Here is a 26,694-nt window from a genome sequence, read left to right as displayed (position 1 = left end):
GCCACCAATCCTCATCAGTTCCCTTGTTCTCCCCAGAAGTTATTTTAAAAATAACTTCTAAGACAAAAAACATTTTTTTACCCAAGTGACGAGATCGTAAGCTCAATAGAAGAGAAACCGAGGAATTAAATAAAACTAAAATTATTTGGAAAATCTTCTAAATCTTACAACGGCACTTATAAACATTTACATCTTTATCCACTTGTTATACTTTCGTTCTACCTGAACGAAGTACCATAACAGAACAACTCTTAAAACTAATTTCGACATGAACACATAAGAATAAAACTGGACTTTTAATACCGGAACGAAAATATTTGTGAGTCAATACTCAGATTACCTTTTTTATTACACCTATGTTTCGTATGGATTGAGCTCAATTCAATTGGATTCGAAGAACTTCTGTAAAATGTTCAAAAGAATAATTATTTCAATGAAAATGGCTGTCTGTAAATTCATTACATTATTTATAACCCACGGCTTCTACCGTGCAATGTAGAGAATTTACTCGTATAAACTCACACATGCAATTTATATAAACAAAATTTTAAAGGTTAACAAAAAAAAATAAATTGTTTGTTTTCTCTTTCGAGACGAGCTTAATGATCTGAAATTTGCAGTGAAAAGGAACGGCGAAACGGCGAAACGCGTCGCATAGTGGTGAGTGTGTGATAGTGTCTATCTGGCTTTCCTTTTCACTGCAAATTTCAGATCATTAAGCTCGTCTCGAAAGAGAAAACAAACAATAAATCATAAAACATATGATCTTCGCCTTAACAAGGCAAAAACTCAAAAAAAAAATAAAGTTATATTTTATAAGATTTACAGTTTTGAGATTTAACGAAATAAGCTTTTTGATAATTTCTGGTAATATACTTTAACTTTTGTACATTTTTCTTTTTAATTATAACTTCATAAAAATTTTGGTTTTCGTATTTTAACAATGGATACGTTATTATAGAATTTTATTGACAAACATAATGATAAATTTAAATTTATTTATTATGTAATTGTGTGAATATGTAAGTTCCAAATGTGAGTAAATTAATAATGGGTGGAAATATTTAATAATATACTTAATAATTTCTTCTTCTATATGCAGAACCAAACCCGACGGTAAACAGGTAAAATTTTAAAAATTCACAAATCGGACCTCTGCATTGGCCATGCCCCACTTCACCTCATTGGAAATCCAGGCTTTAGGCTATAATTTTAGATGGTTATTTTCTCCGCAATTTACTTTTTGAAACATCAATTTTGGTATTGGAGTTTAGCAAAAACATCTGACGTGGTAAACATTTTTAACTTGATTTTGATTTTGTTTAGAGATTTTATTTGCGATTTTATTGTCTGTTAATACGTTAAAAATATAATTTGGGTTTGGATAAATTCCATGTGCAACCTTCTTTTTTGAAAACAAAAATCACATTGCAGTGAGCACTTTTTATTGTAAAGTTTTTAAACTTGATGGTTTGGTGGTCAGAACAGAAGAGATCGATCTCAATATTAATATTTACAACCTAGCCCTTAGCAACTGTCACATTTTCTTCTTTTCCTTATTCTTGTCGCTTTGCTTTGGTGTATGTCCAAAAATTGCTGTCGGTATTGGAATCGATCTGTGCAACAACAATACTATCTATCTGGGTTTCTAACGCAAAGACATCATTAAATGTAGCTTGGAATGTAATGCTCGCAAGGTATTAGGGCAGAAGAGTGATACATGAACGATTAGTATAACACTATTAAATTGTTACCGCCTACTGAGCGAAGTGTACTAATTTACTTCATTCTTTATTACTAGACTTATGAGAGACCAAAGAGAGGGAGAGAGTTTATTTTATAGAGTTGGGGATATATACCCAAATTACAAAGATTAGATTCATATTTTTTTTCTTAATCTGCTACATGGAGAACGATGCTTATGTTTACCAGAGGTAAGGTAGGGAATACCTAGGTTTCGAAAAGAGCCACCAATCCTCATCAGTTCCCTTGTTCTCCCCAGAAGTTATTTTAAAAATAACTTCTAAGACAAAAAACATTTTTTTACCCAAGTGACGAGATCGTAAGCTCAATAGAAGAGAAACCGAGGAATTAAATAAAACTAAAATTATTTTGGAAAATCTTCTAAATCTTACAACGGCACTTATAAACATTTACATCTTTATCCACTTGTTATACTTTCGTTCTACCTGAACGAAGTACCATAACAGAACAACTCTTAAAACTAATTTCGACATGAACACATAAGAATAAAACTGGACTTTTAATACCGGAACGAAAATATTTGTGAGTCAATACTCAGATTACCTTTTTTATTACACCTATGTTTCGTATGGATTGAGCTCAATTCAATTGGATTCGAAGAACTTCTGTAAAATGTTCAAAAGAATAATTATTTCAATGAAAATGGCTGTCTGTAAATTCATTACATTATTTATAACCCACGGCTTCTACCGTGCAATGTAGAGAATTTACTCGTATAAACTCACACATGCAATTCATATTAACAAAATTTTAAAGGTTGACAAAAAAAAAATAAAGTTATATTTTATAAGATTTACAGTTTTGAGATTTAACGAAATAAGCTTTTTGATAATTTCTGGTAATATACTTTAACTTTTGTACATTTTTCTTTTTAATTATAACTTCATAAAAATTTTGGTTTTCGTATTTTAACAATGGATACGTTATTATAGAATTTTATTGACAAACATAATGATAAATTTAAATTTATTTATTATGTAATTGTGTGAATATGTAAGTTCCAAATGTGAGTAAATTAATAATGGGTGGAAATATTTAATAATATACTTAATAATTTCTTCTTCTATATGCAGAACCAAACCCGACGGTAAACAGGTAAAATTTTAAAAATTCACAAATCGGACCTCTGCATTGGCCATGCCCCACTTCACCTCATTGGAAATCCAGGCTTTAGGCTATAATTTTAGATGGTTATTTTCTCCGCAATTTACTTTTTGAAACATCAATTTTGGTATTGGAGTTTAGCAAAAACATCTGACGTGGTAAACATTTTTAACTTGATTTTGATTTTGTTTAGAGATTTTATTTGCGACTTTATTGTCTGTTAATACGTTAAAAATATAATTTGGGTTTGGATAAATTCCATGTGCAACCTTCTTTTTTGAAAACAAAAATCACATTGCAGTGAGCACTTTTTATTGTAAAGTTTTTAAACTTGATGGTTTGGTGGTCAGAACAGAAGAGATCGATCTCAATATTAATATTTACAACCTAGCCCTTAGCAACAGTCACATTTTCTTCTTTTCCTTATTCTTGTCGCTTTGCTTTGGTGTATGTCCAAAAATTGCTGTCGGTATTGGAATCGATCTGTGCAACAACAATACTATCTATCTGGGTTTCTAACGCAAAGACATCATTAAATGTAGCTTGGAATGTAATGTTCGCAAGGTATTAGGGCAGAAGAGTGATACATGAACGATTAGTATAAAACTATTAAATTGTTACCGCCTACTGAGCGAAGTGTACTAATTTACTTCATTCTTTATTACTAGACTTATGAGAGACCAAAGAGAGGGAGAGAGTTTATTTTATAGAGTTGGGGATATATACCCAAATTACAAAGATTAGATTCATATTTTTTTTCTTAATCTGCTACATGGAGAACGATGCTTACGTTTACCAGAGGTAAGGTAGGGAATACCTAGGTTTCGAAAAGAGCCACCAATCCTCATCAGTTCCCTTGTTCTCCCCAGAAGTTATTTTAAAAATAACTTCTAAGACAAAAAACATTTTTTTACCCAAGTGACGAGATCGTAAGCTCAATAGAAGAGAAACCAAGGAATTAAATAAAACTAAAATTATTTTGGAAAATCTTCTAAATCTTACAACGGCACTTATAAACATTTACATCTTTATCCACTTGTTATACTTTCGTTCTACCTGAACGAAGTACCATAACAAAACAACTCTTAAAACTAATTTCGACATGAACACATAAGAATAAAACTGGACTTTTAATACCGGAACGAAAATATTTGTGAGTCAATACTCAGATTACCTTTTTATTACACCTAAAGGAGCTCGCTTAGACGAAAGTTTTGGGCATTCTAAATTCTTGTTCCAAAAAATATAGAAATGGTCTAGCTGTAAATTTTGAGAAAACCCTACACTCACTAAGGAAAAATTACCTGGGCATTAAATATCCTCACTATTATTTCTTAAGTACTATTTATCTAACTACAAACAATACATTTATCTTATATACTAAACTACACAATAACAAAAAAATATTTTTTATCATTAATCGACGAATTTCATATTTTTTTCTATTTAATAGTTCAACTTCGACAAGGAAAAGGAACTTAATATGACTCTTTTAGCGGGATTTGGCTTTCATTCTTTGGGCTTTGGTAAGTAAATTAATTTTTAAATTACATTAACTGCACAACGGCATACATATTCAACTTTTTTCTTCTTTTGCAGATTTTGATATAGGTGGGATCTACTGTTAGCTTCCTGGATCGGTACTGTCGCCCGTGTTACAATTTTTCACTGGCCGTTTCCCAACTGTTTCCAGGTCTTCTAGCAGTTTCCAGGACCTTTTCTGTGCCTGGAACCTCGGTGCCTCACTTGGCGATCTAACCAGTTCATTAAAACTATGTTTTCAATAAAAAAGATATATTTCGCGTAAGCATGGAATTCAGAAATCTTTGGTTCGCGTTAGCCGGTGTAGGACATACCCAGAGGAGAAAATCCCAAGCCCCGGCCGAAGGCCGGCTACTTACAAAAGGTATCCAATCTAGAAAACTTTGGTTCGCGTTAGCCGGTGTGGGACATACCTAGAGGAGAAAAACTCAAGCCCCGGCCAAAGGCCGGCTATTTTCAAAAAGTGCCGAATTTAGAAAACTTTAGTTCGCGTTAGCCAGTGTGGGACATACCCAGAGGAGAAAATCTCAAGCTTCGGCCGAAGGCAGGCTATTTACAAAAAGTGCCAAATTTAGAAAACTTTTGTTATTCCGACGACTGCTACGCGACATAAACGATTTTTTTTATTGAAAACATCATTTTAATGAACTGGTTAGAATCGGAAACGGTATTAGCACAAATTGTAGCATTTTGGAAAGGTAAGAGTGTCAGCTATAATTTGGAAACAATTTTGTTGACCACCATAATGGGCCCTTTTCTTGACTTTTTGGGGGTTTCATAAAAATTCCGGGTCCAAAAAATCGATATTTTGACTTTAACTTCCGAACCATGACAATTTCATGTGACCAGTTGTTGGATAGGTATTTCCAAAAGCTTTCAATCGATACCCATATTGTCTATATCGGGTAAGTGGATCCGGGTCCAGACTTTCGGGTCAAAAATCTGCGGTCCTGGGTCCGTCCCCCAAGAAAAAAATAGTTTCCCGGGATCAGGGTAAAAATACCTATCCCTGGAAAAAAATTCGAAAAAATCGAAGAGTTAAACTCATTACGAATTTCAACGAAGACTCGTCTTTAAAAAAAAAAAACAAAAAAAGATTTTAACAATTTATTTAAATTGCCAATCTTGTTGGGCGCCATTCTCTTTTGTAACAGTGGGGAGGGTTCTTTAACAAACTCATAACAAAAAAACTGTGCAAAGAGAAAAAAAGTTTAAACCGTTCCAAGACTTAATAAAAAAAATCGATATTTGAACTTATTAGGTCATATAGTGAAAATCAAAGTAAACGAATGGGTTGTTCGCTGGGACACCTTTAAAAAAACCAAATGCAAACCGTGCCCTTGTGTTCTTTGAATTGTTTTCCCGAATTTAGGCCCATGAATCCTTCAGACAATCACAACCAACTATTCCAATGAAATTAATCTAGTACGTTTTCAAATCTTTACAATTCATTTATTAAAAATAATATAAACATTCGTTAACCGAATACTCTTTAGAGTTTCTAACAAATTAATGTCTTCTCAAATGAATATTTTAAGTAATTTTATATATGTAAGTTGCATGGTTTATTTACTTACAGTTGGATCGATGTAATATTATTAAATGTTCGATAGAATAGTTTACCTTCGATGTTTCGTATGGATTGAGCTCAATTCAATTGGATTCGAAGAACTTCTGTAAAATGTTCAAAAGAATAATTATTTCAATGAAAATGGCTGTCTGTAAATTCATTACATTATTTATAACCCACGGCTTCTACCGTGCAATGTAGAGAATTTACTCGTATAAACTCACACATGCAATTTATATTAACAAAATTTTAAAGGTTAACAAAAAAAAAAAAAAAAAAAATAAAGTTATATTTTATAAGATTTACAGTTTTGAGATTTAACGAAATAAGCTTTTTGATAATTTCTGGTAATATACTTTAACTTTTGTACATTTTTCTTTTTAATTATAACTTCATAAAAATTTTGGTTTTCGTATTTTAACAATGGATACGTTATTATAGAATTTTATTGACAAACATAATGATAAATTTAAATTTATTTATTATGTAATTGTGTGAATATATAAGTTCCAAATGTGAGTAAATTAATAATGGGTGGAAATATTTAATAATATACTTAATAATTTCTTCTTCTATATGCAGAACCAAACCCGACGGTAAACAGGTAAAATTTTAAAAATTCACAAATCGGACCTCTGCATTGGCCATGCCCCACTTCACCTCATTGGAAATCCAGGCTTTAGGCTATAATTTTAGATGGTTATTTTCTCCGCAATTTACTTTTTGAAACATCAATTTTGGTATTGGAGTTTAGCAAAAACATCTGACGTGGTAAACATTTTTAACTTGATTTTGATTTTGTTTAGAGATTTTATTTGCGACTTTATTGTCTGTTAATACGTTAAAAATATAATTTGGGTTTGGATAAATTCCATGTGCAACCTTCTTTTTTGAAAACAAAAATCACATTGCAGTGAGCACTTTTTATTGTAAAGTTTTTAAACTTGATGGTTTGGTGGTCAGAACAGAAGAGATCGATCTCAATATTAATATTTACAACCTAGCCCTTAGCAACAGTCACATTTTCTTCTTTTCCTTATTCTTGTCGCTTTGCTTTGGTGTATGTCCAAAAATTGCTGTCGGTATTGGAATCGATCTGTGCAACAACAATACTATCTATCTGGGTTTCTAACGCAAAGACATCATTAAATGTAGCTTGGAATGTAATGTTCGCAAGGTATTAGGGCAGAAGAGTGATACATGAACGATTAGTATAAAACTATTAAATTGTTACCGCCTACTGAGCGAAGTGTACTAATTTACTTCATTCTTTATTACTAGACTTATGAGAGACCAAAGAGAGGGAGAGAGTTTATTTTATAGAGTTGGGGATATATACCCAAATTACAAAGATTAGATTCATATTTTTTTTCTTAATCTGCTACATGGAGAACGATGCTTACGTTTACCAGAGGTAAGGTAGGGAATACCTAGGTTTCGAAAAGAGCCACCAATCCTCATCAGTTCCCTTGTTCTCCCCAGAAGTTATTTTAAAAATAACTTCTAAGACAAAAAACATTTTTTTACCCAAGTGACGAGATCGTAAGCTCAATAGAAGAGAAACCAAGGAATTAAATAAAACTAAAATTATTTTGGAAAATCTTCTAAATCTTACAACGGCACTTATAAACATTTACATCTTTATCCACTTGTTATACTTTCGTTCTACCTGAACGAAGTACCATAACAAAACAACTCTTAAAACTAATTTCGACATGAACACATAAGAATAAAACTGGACTTTTAATACCGGAACGAAAATATTTGTGAGTCAATACTCAGATTACCTTTTTATTACACCTAAAGGAGCTCGCTTAGACGAAAGTTTTGGGCATTCTAAATTCTTGTTCCAAAAAATATAGAAATGGTCTAGCTGTAAATTTTGAGAAAACCCTACACTCACTAAGGAAAAATTACCTGGGCATTAAATATCCTCACTATTATTTCTTAAGTACTATTTATCTAACTACAAACAATACATTTATCTTATATACTAAACTACACAATAACAAAAAAATATTTTTTATCATTAATCGACGAATTTCATATTCTTTTCTATTTTAACAGTTCAACTTCGACAAGGAAAAGGAACTTAATATGACTCTTTTAGCGGGATTTGGCTTTCATTCTTTGGGCTTTGGTAAGTAAATTAATTTTTAAATTACATTAACTGCACAACGGCATACATATTCAACTTTTTTCTTCTTTTGCAGATTTTGATATAGGTAGGATCTACTGTTAGCTTCCTGGATCGGTACTGTCGCCCGTGTTACAATTTTTCACTGGCCGTTTCCCAACTGTTTCCAGGTATTCTAGCAGTTTCCAGGACCTTTTCTGTGCCTGGAACCTCGGTGCCTCACTTGGCGATCTAACCAGTTCATTAAAACTATGTTTTCAATAAAAAAGATATATTTCGCGTAAGCATGAAATTCAGAAATCTTTGGTTCGCGTTAGCCGGTGTAGGACATACCCAGAGGAGAAAATCCCAACCCCCGGCCGAAGGCCGGCTACTTACAAAAGGTATCCAATCTAGAAAACTTTGGTTCGCGTTAGCCGGTGTGGGACATACCCAGAGGAGAAAATCTCAAGCCCCGGCCGAAGGCCGTCTATTTACAAAAAGTGTCAAATTTAGAAAACTTTAGTTCGCGTTAGCCAGTGTGGTACATACCAGAGAAGAAAATCTCAAGCCCCGGCCGAAGACCGGCTATTTTCAAAAAGAGCCGAATTTAGAAACCTTTTGTTCGCGTTAGCCGGTGTCGGACATACCCAGAGGAGAAAATCTCAAGCTTCGGCCGAAGGCAGGCTATTTACAAAAAGTGCCAAATTTAGAAAATTTATGTTATTCCGACGACTGCTACGCGACATAAACGATTTTTTTTATTGAAAACATCATTTTAATGAACTGGTTAGAATCGGAAACGGTATTAGCAAATTGTAGCATTTTGGAAAGGTAAGAGTGTCAGCTATAATTTGGAAACAATTTTGTTGACCACCATAATGAGCCCTTTTCTTGACTTTTTGGGGGTTTCATAAAAAATCCGGGTCCAAAAAATCGATATTTTGACTATAACTTCCGAACCATGGCAAATTCATGTGACCACTTGTTGGATAGGTATTTCCATAATTTTTCAATCGATACCTATATCGTCTATATCGGGTAAGTGGATCCGGGTCCATGTGGGGTCTTGATCCCGGACTTTCGGGTCAAAAATCTGCGGTTCTGGGTCCGTCCCCCAAGAAAAAAATAAATGACAATTTCGACATAAACATTGAAATGTACATGGATAATAAAACTGACAGCACATATATAAAAAATATTCCCTCTGGTAGAGCCCTAATTTAGAACGTGTATATTCACGTGAGTGATTTTTTTCATGGTGGCGTTTTTTTTCGCTCTTCCCGGCGTCTTTTAATTTCACTATCATGACGTTGTGATATTTCATGATTCTGCTTATTACCATAGTTATCTTTCCTGCAATCTGGTCCGCCCTTCTTTAAATATTCCTCATTTCTTTTTTTATCTACAAGAGGTTCATATCCATATTCTGCCCTTTTCTTACGTTTAATATCTCGTTGATTGTCCGCGTCTACCCATTGAGATTGTTTAAACATCTTATTCCTTTTTGTTCTTGATTTCGATGTAACCCTTTCTTCCGTTTTTCATTCTCATTTTGGTTCGAGGCCGAACTATTTAATGATTTTGATTCACTGATGCTACTTTCAGAAGAAGAATCACTTGAAGAATCGTCGTCGGATGGTGCAGACAATTCCGATGATAAAGAACTTGATGATGAGGACGAGGGTGCAGATTTCGGAGCAATCTTTAGGAGTTGACACAATTCATTAGTTATACCGCCCAAACCAATGGATGTGAAAAAGTTAATGGAGAAGCGTATATTTCTGGGATTATCTTTAGAGAATAGTCCCGCCAAAGTTCCAGCTAAAACTTCAGTCTTAAGTTTTTTATTAAAGTGATCCAGACCCATGTATTCGACCAATTTTTGAAAGAAAATTTTTATAAAAATACAACGTGATGTTATTGCGTCATCTTCAGTTAGCTTTATGCAGTCTAAAACATCCCAACTAATTGCATCGGTAAACAACAAATGAGCAAAGAATTTGATTATATTCCGAAAACGATTTGTATCTAAACAATGCGTAGTCTGACAGATATCCTTGAAGATTTCTTTGAATGGTTCTATATAAGACTTGTTAATTTTACAAATTCGGTGGGCTAAAAGGCCATAGAACTTCTCATAGGTTCTTTGTTCAGCGCAGCAATCTAACAATATTTGGCAAAACTCATTTTCTTGGCAAGTTTCCAAATGCATTTTCATTGATTTTTGGGCACATTCCTCATAATCGAAACTGGAATTTAAGATAAGATATATTGTTCTTCTTAACGCAATCAGATTTGGTTTCGTTTCATCAATAATGTCACCACTCGTGTATTTATCATTAACCTCATTTTTGCCCTTATCACAGTCAGATAATGCAGTTTCGGAATTACTACCCGAACCGAAGGAGCCATCCGAATCTGAAGCATGGCTACCCAAAATATTCTTACTAAGTGCTTTATATTTCTCTTCATTGGTCTCGTACCGATCGTCGAATTTAAATTCGTCTAAAAATTAATAAATTTAATGACAAAAAAAAATAATTTATTAATTTCTATTAACTTACTCAATATATCTTTCGGGTATGTGACATCTTCCAACAATAGCAAATGAGTGAATTGAGCATATTCTTCTACCAATTCTAATGACTCAATAATCGATTGATGGTCCTTAAAGCCATCTCTGCGTACTTGAAATAAAACTTCAATCATATATTGTACAAGTTGGATAAAAACTTGCCTTGATGCAAGATATTTTAAGCAATTCAAAAATGCCTCCAACCCTATCCGATGATACCTCTGTCAATTTCATACCACATTCCTTAAGAAATGTTATGGCCACTTCAACATTATCATCAGTCGGCGATTCAATTAAGAGTGTTAGAATTTCTAGGGCCAAAATTTCATGGGCCACCATTTGATTAACCAAGTGGGCAATAAAATGTGAAGAAGACAAACAAACGGTCTCATCGTTACACCCAAATGCTCGTTTGAACTGTATGACCAAACGTTTCAATAGCAATTCCCCAATATTGGGAAATTTTGAATTAATAATGGCCACCATGGCGGCATAAACATGGGTAAATGTTGGCGATGCAGCTTGAGCTTGTATTATGGAATGGCAAAACAGGCCTCTAACACGTACTATATTTTCCTTAAGCAATTTTCGGGTGATAACTGCAACACAATCCACATTGACTTTATTGATGTAACCATGTATGTATTTCTCAAGAGCTTCCCGAGCTATACTTTGATATGCAGCCGATGATTTGTCCGTAATTTCTGCCTGTATCATACGCAATTTTTCGGGTGGTAAACAAACACCGCCTGTACGTGATGTTAGTATATCTAGACTTTTCCTTTGACGTTCTGTTATCTTGGCCTCGATTCTGCTACAGTACCATTATCGTTCCTCTTTCCTTTTTATACCCTCCACCATACTATGGAGGGTATATTAACTTTGTCATTCCGTTTGTAACTCCTCGAAATACTCATATCAGACCCAACAAAGTATATATATTCTTGATCAGCGTAAAATTCTAAGTCGATTTAGCGATGTCCGTCTGTCTGTCTGTCTGTCCGTCTGTCTGTCTGTCTGTCTGTCTGTCCGTCTGTCTGTCTGTCTGTTGTAATCACGCTATCTTTCGAATGAATTGAGATAGGTGGCTAAAATTTTGCACACATGTTTATTTTTCCAGTAGGCAGGTTAAGTTCGTAAATGGGCCATGTAGGTCCACGTTTTCATATAGCCCCCATATAACGGTACCTCCCTATATTCGGTATTTTGATGATTTTAGCGACATTATTCACGGGAATTGTTTCAAATTTGGTATTTGAAGCTCAAAATGGATACTACACCCTAAGACGGAAAATTATCCGTGCAGGTGCACGTCTTCGTGTAGCCCCCATATAACGGTACCTCCCGATACTCGGTATTTTGATGATTTTAGCGACATTATTCACGGGAATTGTTTCAAATTTGGTATTTGAAGTTCAAAATGGATACTACACCCTAAGACGGAAAATTATCCGTGCAGGTCCACGTCTTCGTGTAGCCCCCATATAACGGTACCTCTCGATATTCGGTATTTTGATGGTTTTAGCGACATTATTCACGGGAATTGTTTCAAATTTGGTATTTGAAGTTCAAAATGGATACTACACCCTAAGACGGAAAATTATCCGTGCAGGTCCAGGTCTTCGTATAGCCCCCATATAACGGTACCTCCCTATATTCGATGATTTTAGCTACATTATTCACCGTTTATTTAAAGTTTCGAATTTGAATATGGTAATGGCTTATGGCAAACAATGCCTATGTATGTCCACGTCGTATAGACCCCAAATTAACGGCTATATTCGGTATTTTTTAAATTTTAACAGAATTTTTTAAGGATTTTATTTTTTGAAAATTTCCAAATTCGTTGCAAATGGTGGAGGGTATTAAAAGTTCGGCCCGGCCGAACTTACTGCTTTTTAACTTGTTCATTCTCATCTTGGTCCGAGGTCGAACTATTTAAAGATTTTGATTCACTGATGCTACTTTCAGAAGAAGAAATGTCCTTTTCAGTCAATCGCTTCTTAGTATTTTTGTTTGGGGCTTTTTTATTTTTACTTAAAAAACTTCAGTCTTAAGTTTTTTATTAAAGTGATCCAGACCCATGTATTCGACCAATTTTTGAAAGAAAATTTTTATAAAAATACAACGTGACGTTATTGCGTAATCTTCAGTTAGCTTTATGCAGTCTAAAACATCCCAACTAATTGCATCGGTAAACAACAAATGAGCAAAGAATTTGATTATATTCCGAAAACGATTTGTATCTAAACAATGCGTAGTCTGACAGATATCCTTGAAGATTTCTTTGAATGGTTCTATATAAGACTTGTTAATTTTACAAAATCGGTGGGCTAAAAGGCCATAGAACTTCTCATAGGTTCTTTGTTCAGCGCAGCAATCTAACAATATTTGGCAAAACTCATTTTCTTGACAAGTTTCCAATTGCATTTTCATTAATTATTTTCTGGGCACATCCCTCATAATCGAAACTGGAATTTAAGATAAGATATATTGTTCTTCTTAACGCAATCAGATTTGGTTTCGTTTCATCAATAATGTCACCACTCGTGTATTTATCATTAACCTCATTTTTGCCCTTATCACAGTCAGATAATGCAGTTTCGGAATTACTACCCGAACCGAAGGAGCCATCCGAATCTGAAGCATGGCTACCCAAAATATTCTTACTAAGTGCTTTATATTTCTCTTCATTGGTCTCGTACTGATCGTCGAATTTAAATTCGTCTAAAAATTAATAAATTTAATGACAAAAAAAAATAATTTATTAATTTTTATTAACTTACTCAATATTTCTTTCGGGTATGTGACATCTTCCAACAATAGCAAATGAGTGAATTGAGCATATTCTTCTACCAATTCTAAGGACTCAATAATCGATTGATGGTCCTTAAAGCCATCTCTGCTTACTTGAAATAAAACTTCAATCATATATTGTACAAGTTGGATAAAAACTTGCCTTGATGCAAGATATTTTTAAGCAATTCAAAAATGCCTCCAACCCTATCCGATGATACCTCTGTCAATTTCATACCACATTCCTTAAGAAATGTTATGGCCACTTCAACATTATCATCAGTCGGCGATTCAATTAAGAGTGTTAGAATTTCTATGGCCAAAATTTCATGGGCCACCATTTGATTAACCAAGTGGGCAATAAAATGTGAAGAAGACAAACAAACGGTCTTATCGTTACACCCAAATGCTCGTTTGAACTGTATGACCAAACGTTTCAATAGCAATTCCCCAATATTGGGAAATTTTGAATTAATAATGGCCTCCATGTTGGTAAATGTTGGCGATGCAGCTTGAGCTTGTATTATGGAATGGCAAAACAGGCCTCTAACACGTACTATATTTTCCTTAAGCAATTTTCGGGTGATAACTGCAACACAATCCACATTGACTTTATTGATGTAACCATGTATGTATTTCTCAAGAGCTTCCCGAGCTATACTTTGATATGCAGCCGATGATTTGTCCGTAATTTCTGCCTGTATCATACGCAATTTTTCGGGTGGTAAACAAACACCGCCTGTACGTGATGTTAGTATATCTAGACTTTTCCTTTGACGTTCTGTTATCTTGGCCTCGATTCTGCTACAGTACCATTATCGTTCCTCTTTCCTTTTTTATATCTTATTGTTTTTGAAGAATTCATCTTCATCTCTTCTTTTGATTGGCTCAGATCGGCGTAACGCTATCCTTTCATAATCTGACTACATCGAACGACGTCGTTCATGTCGTCTTTCTTGTGAACGAATTCGTCGTGGAGATCTTGATGGAAGCTTCTTTTCCGGCCTTCAAAATCGACTGTGAGATCTAGTAGGGCTTCTGCTAGATCCTATTCTTCGTCTTAGTCGATTGTCCTTGTCCCTGGAGACAGATCTTTTGGTCGTAGAAGAATCTCGGCCGTGTCCAAAGGAAGTTCTTCGATTTCTTAATACACTTTTTTTATATCTTGATAGACTTTTTTCTACTGAATGAGTTCGGCTAATGTGTCCAGAATAACTTAAACGTGTGTTTCCAGAACGGCTTCTATAGGCGGATAGTTGTTTTTCTTTGGAGAGTGCTCGCAGAAGAGATTTTTTTTTAGTATTCTCTGTATTTTTACATTCTTCTGTCTTTGTCATTAGTTCTACTGGGTGTTCATTTGAATCCGTTGTGTAATTATGGTTAGTATTTATGCTATCTTCCTTGGGAAGCATTTCATTCGATCCATCCTCTCTAGGAAATCTTTCAACTAATTTTTCTTCTGCTTCCTTCCATATAGTATATGATAGATCACGTACTACTTCCAATACGACTTCCCTTTGCCCTGATAGAACTTTTGCTTTGTTATTTTTGAAATATGTTTTGGAAGACACTTCTCCATCACTTGATCCACTTGTGGACCCCGACATGTAATCAGAAGAACTAGGTTTATTTTTCGGTTTTCGAGATTCGGCGTCGGTGGCGTTCATTTCATTTTAATGAACTGGGAAGAATCGGGTTATGCGGATGGAAAGACCCACATCTCTGGACCCGGAAACGGTATTAGCACAAATTGTAGCATTTTGGAAAGGTAAGAGTGTCAGCTATAATTTGGAAACAATTTTGTTGACCCCCATAATGGGCCCTTTTTTTGACTTTTTGGGGGTTTCATAAAAAATCCGGGTCCAAAAAATCTATATTTTGACTATAACTTCCGAACCATGGCAAATTCATGTGACCACTTCTTGGATAGGTATTTCCATAATCTTTTAATCGATACCCATATTGTCTATATCGGGTAAGTGGATCCGGGTCCATGCGGGGTCTTGATCCCGGACTTTCGGGTCAAAAATCTGCGGTCCTGGGTCCGTCCCCCAAGAAAAAAAATAGTTTCCCGGGATTAGGGTAAAAATACCTATCTCTGGAAAAAAAAATTCGAAAAAATCGAAGAGTTTTTACTAGAGTTGTTCCAAAACTAGGAGTAGAATGTAAAATGACAATTTTGACATAAACATTGAAATGTACATGGATAATAAAACTGACAGCACATATATAAAAAATATTCCCTCTGGTAGAGCCCTAATTTAGAACGTGTATATTCACGTGAGTGATTTTTTTCATGGTGGCGTTTTTTTTTCGCTCTTTCCGGCGTCTTTTAATTTCACTATCATGACGTTGTGATATTTCATGATTCTGCTTATTACCATAGTTATCTTTCCTGCAATCTGGTCCGCCCTTCTTTAAATATTCCTAATTCCTTTTTCTATCTACAAGAGGTTCATATCCATATTCTGCCCTTTTCTTACGTTTAATATCTCGTTGATTGTCCGTGTCTACCCATTGAGATTGTTTAAACATCTTAATCCGTTTTGTTCTTGATTTCGACGTAACCCTTTTCTTCCGTTTTTCATTCTCATCTTGGCCCGAGGTCGAACTATTTAAAGATTTTGATTCACTGATGCTACTTTCAGAAGAAGAAATTTCCTTTTCAGTCATTCGCTTCTTAGTATTTTTGTTTGGGGCTTTTTTATTTTTACTTAATTTTTTTTTTTTTTTTGTTTTTTCCTTTTTATTCGAAGGATTTTTCTTTTTGGTCATCTTCTTATTTTTGCCTTTATGTTTTTCCTTACTTTCTGAATCATTTGAAGATTCCGACGACGAATAAGACGATGGTGCAAACAATTCCGAAGATAAACTATCTGAAGATATTGAATCGTTACTGCTACTTTCGCTTTTCAAAAAATTATCTTTGAAGAGTTGTCTTTGTCAGTCCTTCGCTTTATAGTTTTATTCTTAGCGGCTATTTTATTTTTACCTACAAATTTTTTAGTTTTTTCCTTTTTTTTCGAAGGATTTTTCTTTTTGGTCATTTTCTTATTTTTGCCTTTATGTTTTTTCTTATTTTACTGCTTACTGCTTTTTAACTTGTTATATCTTATTGTTTTTGAAGAATTCATCTTCATCTCTTCTTTTGATTGGCTCAGATCGGCGTAACGCTATCCTTTCATAATCTGACTACATCGAACGACGTCGTTCATGTCGTCTTTCTTGTGAACGAATTCGTCGTGGAGATCTTGATCTTTATGCTATCTTCCTTGGGAAGCATTTCATTCGATCCATCCTCTGTAGGAAATCTTTCAACTAATTTTTCTTCTGCTTCCTTGCATATAGTATATGATAGATCACGTACTACTTCCAATACGACTTCCCTTTGCCCTGATAGAACTTTTGATTTGTTATTTTTGAAATATGTTTTGGAAGACACTTCTCCATCACTTGATCCACTTGTGGACCCCGACATGTAATCAGAAGAACTAGGTTTATTTTTCGGTTTTCGAGATTCGGCGTCGGTGGCGTTCATTTCATTTTAATGAACTGGGAAGAATCGGGTTATGCGGATGGAAAGACCCACATCTCTGGACCCGGAAACGGTATTAGCACAAATTGTAGCATTTTGGAAAGGTAAGAGTGTCAGCTATAATTTGGAAACAATTTTGTTGACCCCCATAATGGGCCCTTTTTTTGACTTTTTGGGGGTTTCATAAAAAATCCGGGTCCAAAAAATCGATATTTTGACTATAACTTCCGAACCATGGCAAATTCATGTGACCACTTCTTGGATAGGTATTTCCATAATCTTTTAATCGATACCCATATTGTCTATATCGGGTAAGTGGATCCGGGTCCATGTGGGGTCTTGATCCCGGACTTTCGGGTCAAAAATCTGCGGTCCTGGGTCCGTCCCCCAAGAAAAAAATAGTTTCCCGGGATTAGGGTAAAAATACCTATCTCTGGAAAAAAAATTCGAAAAAATCGAAGAGTTTTTACTAAACTAGAGTTGTTCCAAAATTAGGAGTAGAATGTAAAATGACAATTTTGACATAAACATTGAAATGTACATGGATAATAAAACTGACAGCACATATATAAAAAATATTCCCTCTGGTAGAGCCCTAATTTAGAACGTGTATATTCACGTGAGTGATTTTTTTCATGGTGGCGTTTTTTTTCGCTCTTCCCGGCGTCTTTTAATTTCACTATCATGACGTTGTGATATTTCATGATTCTGCTTATTACCATAGTTATCTTTCCTGCAATCTGGTCCGCCCTTCTTTAAATATTCCTCATTTCTTTTTCTATCTACAAGAGGTTCATATCCATATTCTGCCCTTTTCTTACGTTTAATATCTCGTTGATTGTCCGCGTCTACCCATTGAGATTGTTTAAACATCTTAATCCGTTTTGTTCTTGATTTCGATGTAACCCTTTTCTTCCGTTTTTATACCCTCCACCATACTATGGAGGGTATATTAACTTTGTCATTCCGTTTGTAACTCCTCGAAATACTCATATCAGACCCAACAAAGTATATATATTCTTGATCAGCGTAAAATTCTAAGTCGATTTAGCGATGTCCGTCTGTCTGTCTGTCTGTCCGTCTGTCTGTCTGTCTGTCCGTCTGTCTGTCTGTCTGTTGTAATCACGCTATCTTTCGAATGAATTGAGATAGGTGGCTAAAATTTTGCACACATGTTTATTTTTCCAGTAGGCAGGTTAAGTTCGTAAATGGGCCATGTAGGTCCACGTTTTCATATAGCCCCCATATAACGGTACCTCCCTATATTCGGTATTTTGATGATTTTAGCGACATTATTCACGGGAATTGTTTCAAATTTGGTATTTGAAGCTCAAAATGGATACTACACCCTAAGACGGAAAATTATCCGTGCAGGTGCACGTCTTCGTGTAGCCCCCATATAACGGTACCTCCCGATATTCGGTATTTTGATGATTTTAGCGACATTATTCACGGGAATTGTTTCAAATTTGGTATTTGAAGTTCAAAATGGATACTACACCCTAAGACGGAAAATTATCCGTGCAGGTCCACGTCTTCGTGTAGCCCCCATATAACGGTACCTCTCGATATTCGGTATTTTGATGGTTTTAGCGACATTATTCACGGGAATTGTTTCAAATTTGGTATTTGAAGTTCAAAATGGATACTACACCCTAAGACGGAAAATTATCCGTGCAGGTCCAGGTCTTCGTATAGCCCCCATATAACGGTACCTCCCTATATTCGATGATTTTAGCTACATTATTCACCGTTTATTTAAAGTTTCGAATTTGAATATGGTAATGGCTTATGGCAAACAATGCCTATGTATGTCCACGTCGTATAGACCCCAAATTAACGGCTATATTCGGTATTTTTTAAATTTTAACAGAATTTTTTAAGGATTTTATTTTTTGAAAATTTCCAAATTCGTTGCAAATGGTGGAGGGTATTAAAAGTTCGGCCCGGCCGAACTTACTGCTTTTTAACTTGTTCATTCTCATCTTGGTCCGAGGTCGAACTATTTAAAGATTTTGATTCACTGATGCTACTTTCAGAAGAAGAAATGTCCTTTTCAGTCAATCGCTTCTTAGTATTTTTGTTTGGGGCTTTTTTATTTTTACTTAAAAAACTTCAGTCTTAAGTTTTTTATTAAAGTGATCCAGACCCATGTATTCGACCAATTTTTGAAAGAAAATTTTTATAAAAATACAACGTGATGTTATTGCGTAATCTTCAGTTAGCTTTATGCAGTCTAAAACATCCCAACTAATTGCATCGGTAAACAACAAATGAGCAAAGAATTTGATTATATTCCGAAAACGATTTGTATCTAAACAATGCGTAGTCTGACAGATATCCTTGAAGATTTCTTTGAATGGTTCTATATAAGACTTGTTAATTTTACAAAATCGGTGGGCTAAAAGGCCATAGAACTTCTCATAGGTTCTTTGTTCAGCGCAGCAATCTAACAATATTTGGCAAAACTCATTTTCTTGACAAGTTTCCAATTGCATTTTCATTAATTATTTTCTGGGCACATCCCTCATAATCGAAACTGGAATTTAAGGTAAGATTTATTGTTCTTCTTAACGCAATCAGATTTGGTTTCGTTTCATCAATAATGTCACCACTCGTGTATTTATCATTAACCTCATTTTTGCCCTTATCACAGTCAGATAATGCAGTTTCGGAATTACTACCCGAACCGAAGGAGCCATCCGAATCTGAAGCATGGCTACCCAAAATATTCTTACTAAGTGCTTTATATTTCTCTTCATTGGTCTCGTACTGATCGTCGAATTTAAATTCGTCTAAAAATTAATAAATTTAATGACAAAAAAAAAAATAATTTATTAATTTTTATTAACTTACTCAATATTTCTTTCGGGTATGTGACATCTTCCAACAATAGCAAATGAGTGAATTGAGCATATTCTTCTACCAATTCTAAGGACTCAATAATCGATTGATGGTCCTTAAAGCCATCTCTGCTTACTTGAAATAAAACTTCAATCATATATTGTACAAGTTGGATAAAAACTTGCCTTGATGCAAGATATTTTTAAGCAATTCAAAAATGCCTCCAACCCTATCCGATGATACCTCTGTCAATTTCATACCACATTCCTTAAGAAATGTTATGGCCACTTCAACATTATCATCAGTCGGCGATTCAATTAAGAGTGTTAGAATTTCTATGGCCAAAATTTCATGGGCCACCATTTGATTAACCAAGTGGGCAATAAAATGTGAAGAAGACAAACAAACGGTCTTATCGTTACACCCAAATGCTCGTTTGAACTGTATGACCAAACGTTTCAATAGCAATTCCCCAATATTGGGAAATTTTGAATTAATAATGGCCTCCATGGCGGCATAAACATGGGTAAATGTTGGCGATGCAGCTTGAGCTTGTATTATGGAATGGCAAAACAGGCCTCTAACACGTACTATATTTTCCTTAAGCAATTTTCGGGTGATAACTGCAACACAATCCACATTGACTTTATTGATGTAACCATGTATGTATTTCTCAAGAGCTTCCCGAGCTATACTTTGATATGCAGCCGATGATTTGTCCGTAATTTCTGCCTGTATCATACGCAATTTTTCGGGTGGTAAACAAACACCGCCTGTACGTGATGTTAGTATATCTAGACTTTTCCTTTGACGTTCTGTTATCTTGGCCTCGATTCTGCTACAGTACCATTATCGTTCCTCTTTCCTTTTTTATATCTTATTGTTTTTGAAGAATTCATCTTCATCTCTTCTTTTGATTGGCTCAGATCGGCGTAACGCTATCCTTTCATAATCTGACTACATCGAACGACGTCGTTCATGTCGTCTTTCTTGTGAACGAATTCGTCGTGGAGATCTTGATGGAAGCTTCTTTTCCGGCCTTCAAAATCGACTGTGAGATCTAGTAGGGCTTCTGCTAGATCCTATTCTTCGTCTTAGTCGATTGTCCTTGTCCCTGGAGACAGATCTTTTGGTCGTAGAAGAATCTCGGCCGTGTCCAAAGGAAGTTCTTCGATTTCTTAATACACTTTTTTTATATCTTGATAGACTTTTTTCTACTGAATGAGTTCGGCTAATGTGTCCAGAATAACTTAAACGTGTGTTTCCAGAACGGCTTCTATAGGCGGATAGTTGTTTTTCTTTGGAGAGAGCTCGCAGAAGAGATTTTTTTTTAGTATTCTCTGTATTTTTACATTCTTCTGTCTTTGTCATTAGTTCTACTGGGTGTTCATTTGAATCCGTTGTGTAATTATGGTTAGTATTTATGCTATCTTCCTTGGGAAGCATTTCATTCGATCCATCCTCTCTAGGAAATCTTTCAACTAATTTTTCTTCTGCTTCCTTCCATATAGTATATGATAGATCACGTACTACTTCCAATACGACTTCCCTTTGCCCTGATAGAACTTTTGCTTTGTTATTTTTGAAATATGTTTTGGAAGACACTTCTCCATCACTTGATCCACTTGTGGACCCCGACATGTAATCAGAAGAACTAGGTTTATTTTTCGGTTTTCGAGATTCGGCGTCGGTGGCGTTCATTTCATTTTAATGAACTGGGAAGAATCGGGTTATGCGGATGGAAAGACCCACATCTCTGGACCCGGAAACGGTATTAGCACAAATTGTAGCATTTTGGAAAGGTAAGAGTGTCAGCTATAATTTGGAAACAATTTTGTTGACCCCCATAATGGGCCCTTTTTTTGACTTTTTGGGGGTTTCATAAAAAATCCGGGTCCAAAAAATCGATATTTTGACTATAACTTCCGAACCATGGCAAATTCATGTGACCACTTCTTGGATAGGTATTTCCATAATCTTTAATCGATACCCATATTGTCTATATCGGGTAAGTGGATCCGGGTCCATGCGGGGTCTTGATCCCGGACTTTCGGGTCAAAAATCTGCGGTCCTGGGTCCGTCCCCCAAGAAAAAAAATAGTTTCCCGGGATTAGGGTAAAAATACCTATCTCTGGAAAAAAAATTCGAAAAAATCGAAGAGTTTTTACTAAACTAGAGTTGTTCCAAAACTAGGAGTAGAATGTAAAATGACAATTTTGACATAAACATTGAAATGTACATGGATAATAAAACTGACAGCACATATATAAAAAATATTCCCTCTGGTAGAGCCCTAATTTAGAACGTGTATATTCACGTGAGTGATTTTTTTCATGGTGGCGTTTTTTTCGCTCTTTCCGGCGTCTTTTAATTTCACTATCATGACGTTGTGATATTTCATGATTCTGCTTATTACCATAGTTATCTTTCCTGCAATCTGGTCCGCCCTTCTTTAAATATTCCTAATTCCTTTTTCTATCTACAAGAGGTTCATATCCATATTCTGCCCTTTTCTTACGTTTAATATCTCGTTGATTGTCCGTGTCTACCCATTGAGATTGTTTAAACATCTTAATCCGTTTTGTTCTTGATTTCGACGTAACCCTTTTCTTCCGTTTTTCATTCTCATCTTGGTCCGAGATCGAACTATTTAAAGATTTTGATTCACTGATGCTACTTTCAGAAGAAGAAATTTCCTTTTCAGTCATTCGCTTCTTAGTATTTTTGTTTGGGGCTTTTTTATTTTTACTTAATTTTTTTTTTTTTGTTTTTTCCTTTTTATTCGAAGGATTTTTCTTTTTGGTCATCTTCTTATTTTTGCCTTTATGTTTTTCCTTACTTTCTGAATCATTTGAAGATTCCGACGACGAATAAGACGATGGTGCAAACAATTCCGAAGATAAACTATCTGAAGATATTGAATCGTTACTGCTACTTTCGCTTTTCAAAAATTATCTTTGAAGAGTTGTCTTTGTCAGTCCTTCGCTTTATAGTTTTATTCTTAGCGGCTATTTTATTTTTACCTACAAATTTTTTAGTTTTTTCCTTTTTTTCGAAGGATTTTTCTTTTTGGTCATTTTCTTATTTTTGCCTTTATGTTTTTTCTTATTTTCCGAATCACTTGAAGAATCGTCGTCGGATGGTGCAGACAATTCCGATGATAAAGAACTTGATGATGAGGACGAGGGTGCAGATTTCGGAGCAATCTTTAGGGGTTGACACAATTCATTAGTTATTCTGCCCAAACCAATGGATGTGAAAAAGTTAATGGAGAAGCGTATATTTTTGGGATTATCTTTGGGGAATAGTCCCGCCAAAGTTCCAGCTAAAACTTCAGTCTTAAGTGTTTTATTAAAGTGATCCCGACCCATGTATTCGATCAATTCTTGAAAGAAAATTTTTATAAAAAATACAACGTGATGTTATTGCGTCATCTTCAGTTAGCTTTATGCAGTCTAAAACATCCCAACTAATTGCATCGGTAAACAACAAATGAGCAAAGAATTTGCTTATATTCCGCAAACGATTTGTATCTAAACAATGCGTAGTCTGACAGATATCCTTGAAGATTTCTTTAAATGGTTCTATATAAGACTTGTTAATTTTACAAAATCGGTGGGCTAAAAGGCCATAGAACTTCTCATTTTCATTGACAAGTTTTCAATTGCATTTTCAATAATTTTTGGGCACATTCCTCATAATCAAAACTGGAATTTAAGGTAAGATATATTGTTCTTCTTATCACAATCAGATGTGGTTTTGTTTCATCAATAATGTCACCACTCGTGTATTTATCATTAACCTCATTTTTGCCCTTATCACAGTCAGATAATGCAGTTTCGGAATTACTACCCGAACCGAAGGAGCCATCCGAATCTGAAGCATGGCTACCCAAAATCTCCTTACTGAGTGCTTTATATTTCTCTTCATTGGTCTCGTACTGATCTCGAATTTAAATTCGTCTAAAAATTAATAAATTTAATGACAAAAAATAATTTATTAATTTCTATTAACTTACTCAATATATCTTTCGGGTATGTGACATCTTCCAACAATAGCAAATGAGTGAATTGAGCTTCTTCTTTTACCAATTCTAATGACTCAATAATCGATTGATGGTCCTTAAAGCCATCTCTGCGTACTTGAAATAAAACTTCAATCATATATTGTACACGTTTATCCAACTTGCCTTGATGCAAGATATTTTTAAGCAATTCAAAAATGCCTCCAACCCTATCCGATGATACCTCTGTCAATTTCATACCACATTCCTTTAGAAATGTTTTGGCCACTTCAACATTATCATCAGTCGGCGATTCACTTAAGAGTGTTAGAATTTCTAGGGCCACCCTTTGATTAACCAAGTGGGCAATAAAATGTGAAGAAGACAAACAAACGGTCTTATCGTTACACCCAAATGCTCGTTTGAACTGTATGACCAAACGTTTCAACAGCAATTCCCCAATATTGGGAAATTTTGAATTAATAATGGCCACCATGGCGGCATAAACATGGGTAAATGTTGGCGATGAAGATACTTTCTTATTGTTTTTGAAGAATTCATCTCTTCTTTTGATTGGTTCAGATCGGCGTAACGCTATCCTTTCATAATCTGACGACATCGAACGACGTCGTTCATGTCGTCTTTCTTGTGAACAAATTCGTCGTGGAGTTCTTGATGGAAGCTTCTTTTCCGGCCTTCGAAATCGACTGTGAGATCTAGTACGGCTTCTGCTAGATCCTATTCTTCGTCTTAGTCGATTGTCCTTGTCCCTGGAGACAGACCTTTTGGTCATAGAAGAATCTCCGTGTCCAAAGGAAGTTCGTCGATTTCTTAATACACTTTTTTTATATCTTGATAAACTTTTTTTCTACTGAATGGGTTCGGCTAATGTGTTCAGAATAACTTAAACGTGTGTTTCTAGAACGGCTTCTATAGGCGGATAGTTGTATTTCTTTGGAGAGAGCTCGCACAAAAGATTTTTTTTAGTCTTCTCTGTATTTTTACATTCTTCTATCTTTGTCATTAGTTCTACTGGGTGGTCATTTGAATCCGTTGTGTAATTATGGTTAGTATCTTCCTTGGGAAGCATTTCATTCGATCCATCCTCTCTAGGAAATCTTTCAACTAATTTTTCTTCTGCTTCCTTCCATATAGTATATGATAGATCACGTACTACTTCCAATACGACTTCCCTTTGCCCTGATAGAACTTTTGATTTGTTATTTTTGAAATATGTTTTGGAAGACACTTCTCCATCACTTGATCCACTTGTGGACCCCGAAGACGAAGACTCAGAACTAGGTTTATTTTCCGGTTTTCGAGATTCGGCGTCGGTGGCGTTCATATTTTTGTTGTTGTCAGGCTCTGTTTATTGTTTATTCGAGAGTCGTTATTGAAATCCTATGAGAATATGATAAACTGATGGTGTTACGTCCAGATTAACCGCCAGGTTATTTTCTTAATATATCGACAAAAGGTTTCGAATCTAAGAAATATATTGCCATTAAGAGAACAAGGGTAGGTAGTCCGTCTTTTAATACCCAAAGTTCTGAAGCGAGTGAAGTTAGTAACGTTGCTACCTATCGATAGCATCGATTTTTTTCCTAATTATAAGGTGGCTCGGAACATCATAATTTTCCATTTAATCACTTTTTCAAATGTTCGACAGAAAAAGTAATGCAACATATTTTTAAACAATATTTATTTAAAAAAAAAATATGAGTGAAAATGTTCAAAAAAAAAAAAAAAAAAAAAAAATGTTGCTTGCTAATGAATTATCATACTCCATACATAATATAGCAAACGGAAATTGTTGGACTAACAATAAAATTTTGATTTCTCAAAGAAACATTAAACGGCACCGGGACACCTTAACAGAAGCTATATGCTACATGATATTTTAAGACCTAACGATTATTTTAGCACATAACATTCTCCAAATCAGTTTTTGGTAGAATAAATTTAGGGCTGTTTGCCTTGGGCTTGGTTTGTGTGTATTTTTTCTGCGCAAGAAAATTTGGATATACCTAAACAAAATTATTTAAAGCTAATCGTATATACCTAAAACAATTTTTTGTATAAAGCATGTCGATTAAGCGCAGTTACAATTTTTTAAACACAATTGATCGAAATCCGTTCTTAAAATTATTAAAAATCGTGTTTTTCTGAGGGCAAATTTTTGAGTTGATAAACTTGTTGTTGCAAAATGGTAAGCCTGACCCTTTATTGTTGTTTTTATAAAAACAACGTTTTTTTATTAGCGGAGAACGATGATAATATTTACCAGGGGTAAGGTAGGGAATACCGAGGTTTCGAAAAGAGCCACCAATCCTCGTCAGTTCCCTTGTTTTTTGTCTGGGATATTCTCCCCAGAAGTTATATTATAAAATAACTTCTAAGACAAAAAAACATTTTTTTTTTACCCAAGTGACGAGATCGTAAGCTCAATAGAAGAGGAACCAAGGAATTAAATAAAACTAAAATACTTTTGGAAAATCTTCTAAATCTTACAACGGCACTTATAAACATTTACATCTTTATCCACTTGTTATACTTTCGTTCTACCTGAACGAAGTAGCATAACCATTGTAACACTCAGTCTACGCGGCGTTGTGGTGGGGTTCCGCACTAGCTCAGGAGGGAGCGGTTATCCAGGTGGTTCTCAACCATGCCACAATCAACCCTAGGTAATGAACACTTAAAGAATTGAATCGAATAAACTCAAACTTAAAACTGAAAAACAAACATACACAACATACACCAATGACACAGGAGCTTGATATTATTGCTCCCCCACTATGCCCACCCATCCTTGAGCCTTTAGTCCATATACACACAAAAA

General features: G+C 34.9%; 4 pseudogenes; all 4 read right to left on the bottom strand.

Annotated features, from left to right (window-relative positions):
- Nucleotides 1-7,794: 7,794 nt before the first annotated feature.
- LOC131802518 (male determiner protein Mdmd(V)-like) lies at nucleotides 7,795-12,591 on the bottom strand (annotated as a pseudogene).
- Nucleotides 11,472-17,926, bottom strand: LOC131802540 (male determiner protein Mdmd(V)-like; annotated as a pseudogene).
- LOC131802539 (male determiner protein Mdmd(V)-like) lies at nucleotides 14,188-20,754 on the bottom strand (annotated as a pseudogene).
- Nucleotides 20,755-22,871: 2,117 nt separating this feature from the next.
- On the bottom strand, nucleotides 22,872-25,531 carry LOC131802538 (male determiner protein Mdmd(V)-like; annotated as a pseudogene).
- Nucleotides 25,532-26,694: the final 1,163 nt, after the last annotated feature.

This window comes from Musca domestica, unplaced genomic scaffold, assembly GCF_030504385.1.
Source record: "Musca domestica strain aabys unplaced genomic scaffold, Musca_domestica.polishedcontigs.V.1.1 210, whole genome shotgun sequence".
NCBI lineage: Eukaryota > Metazoa > Arthropoda > Insecta > Diptera > Muscidae > Musca > Musca domestica.
This window is presented reverse-complemented; position numbering and strand designations above follow the sequence as displayed.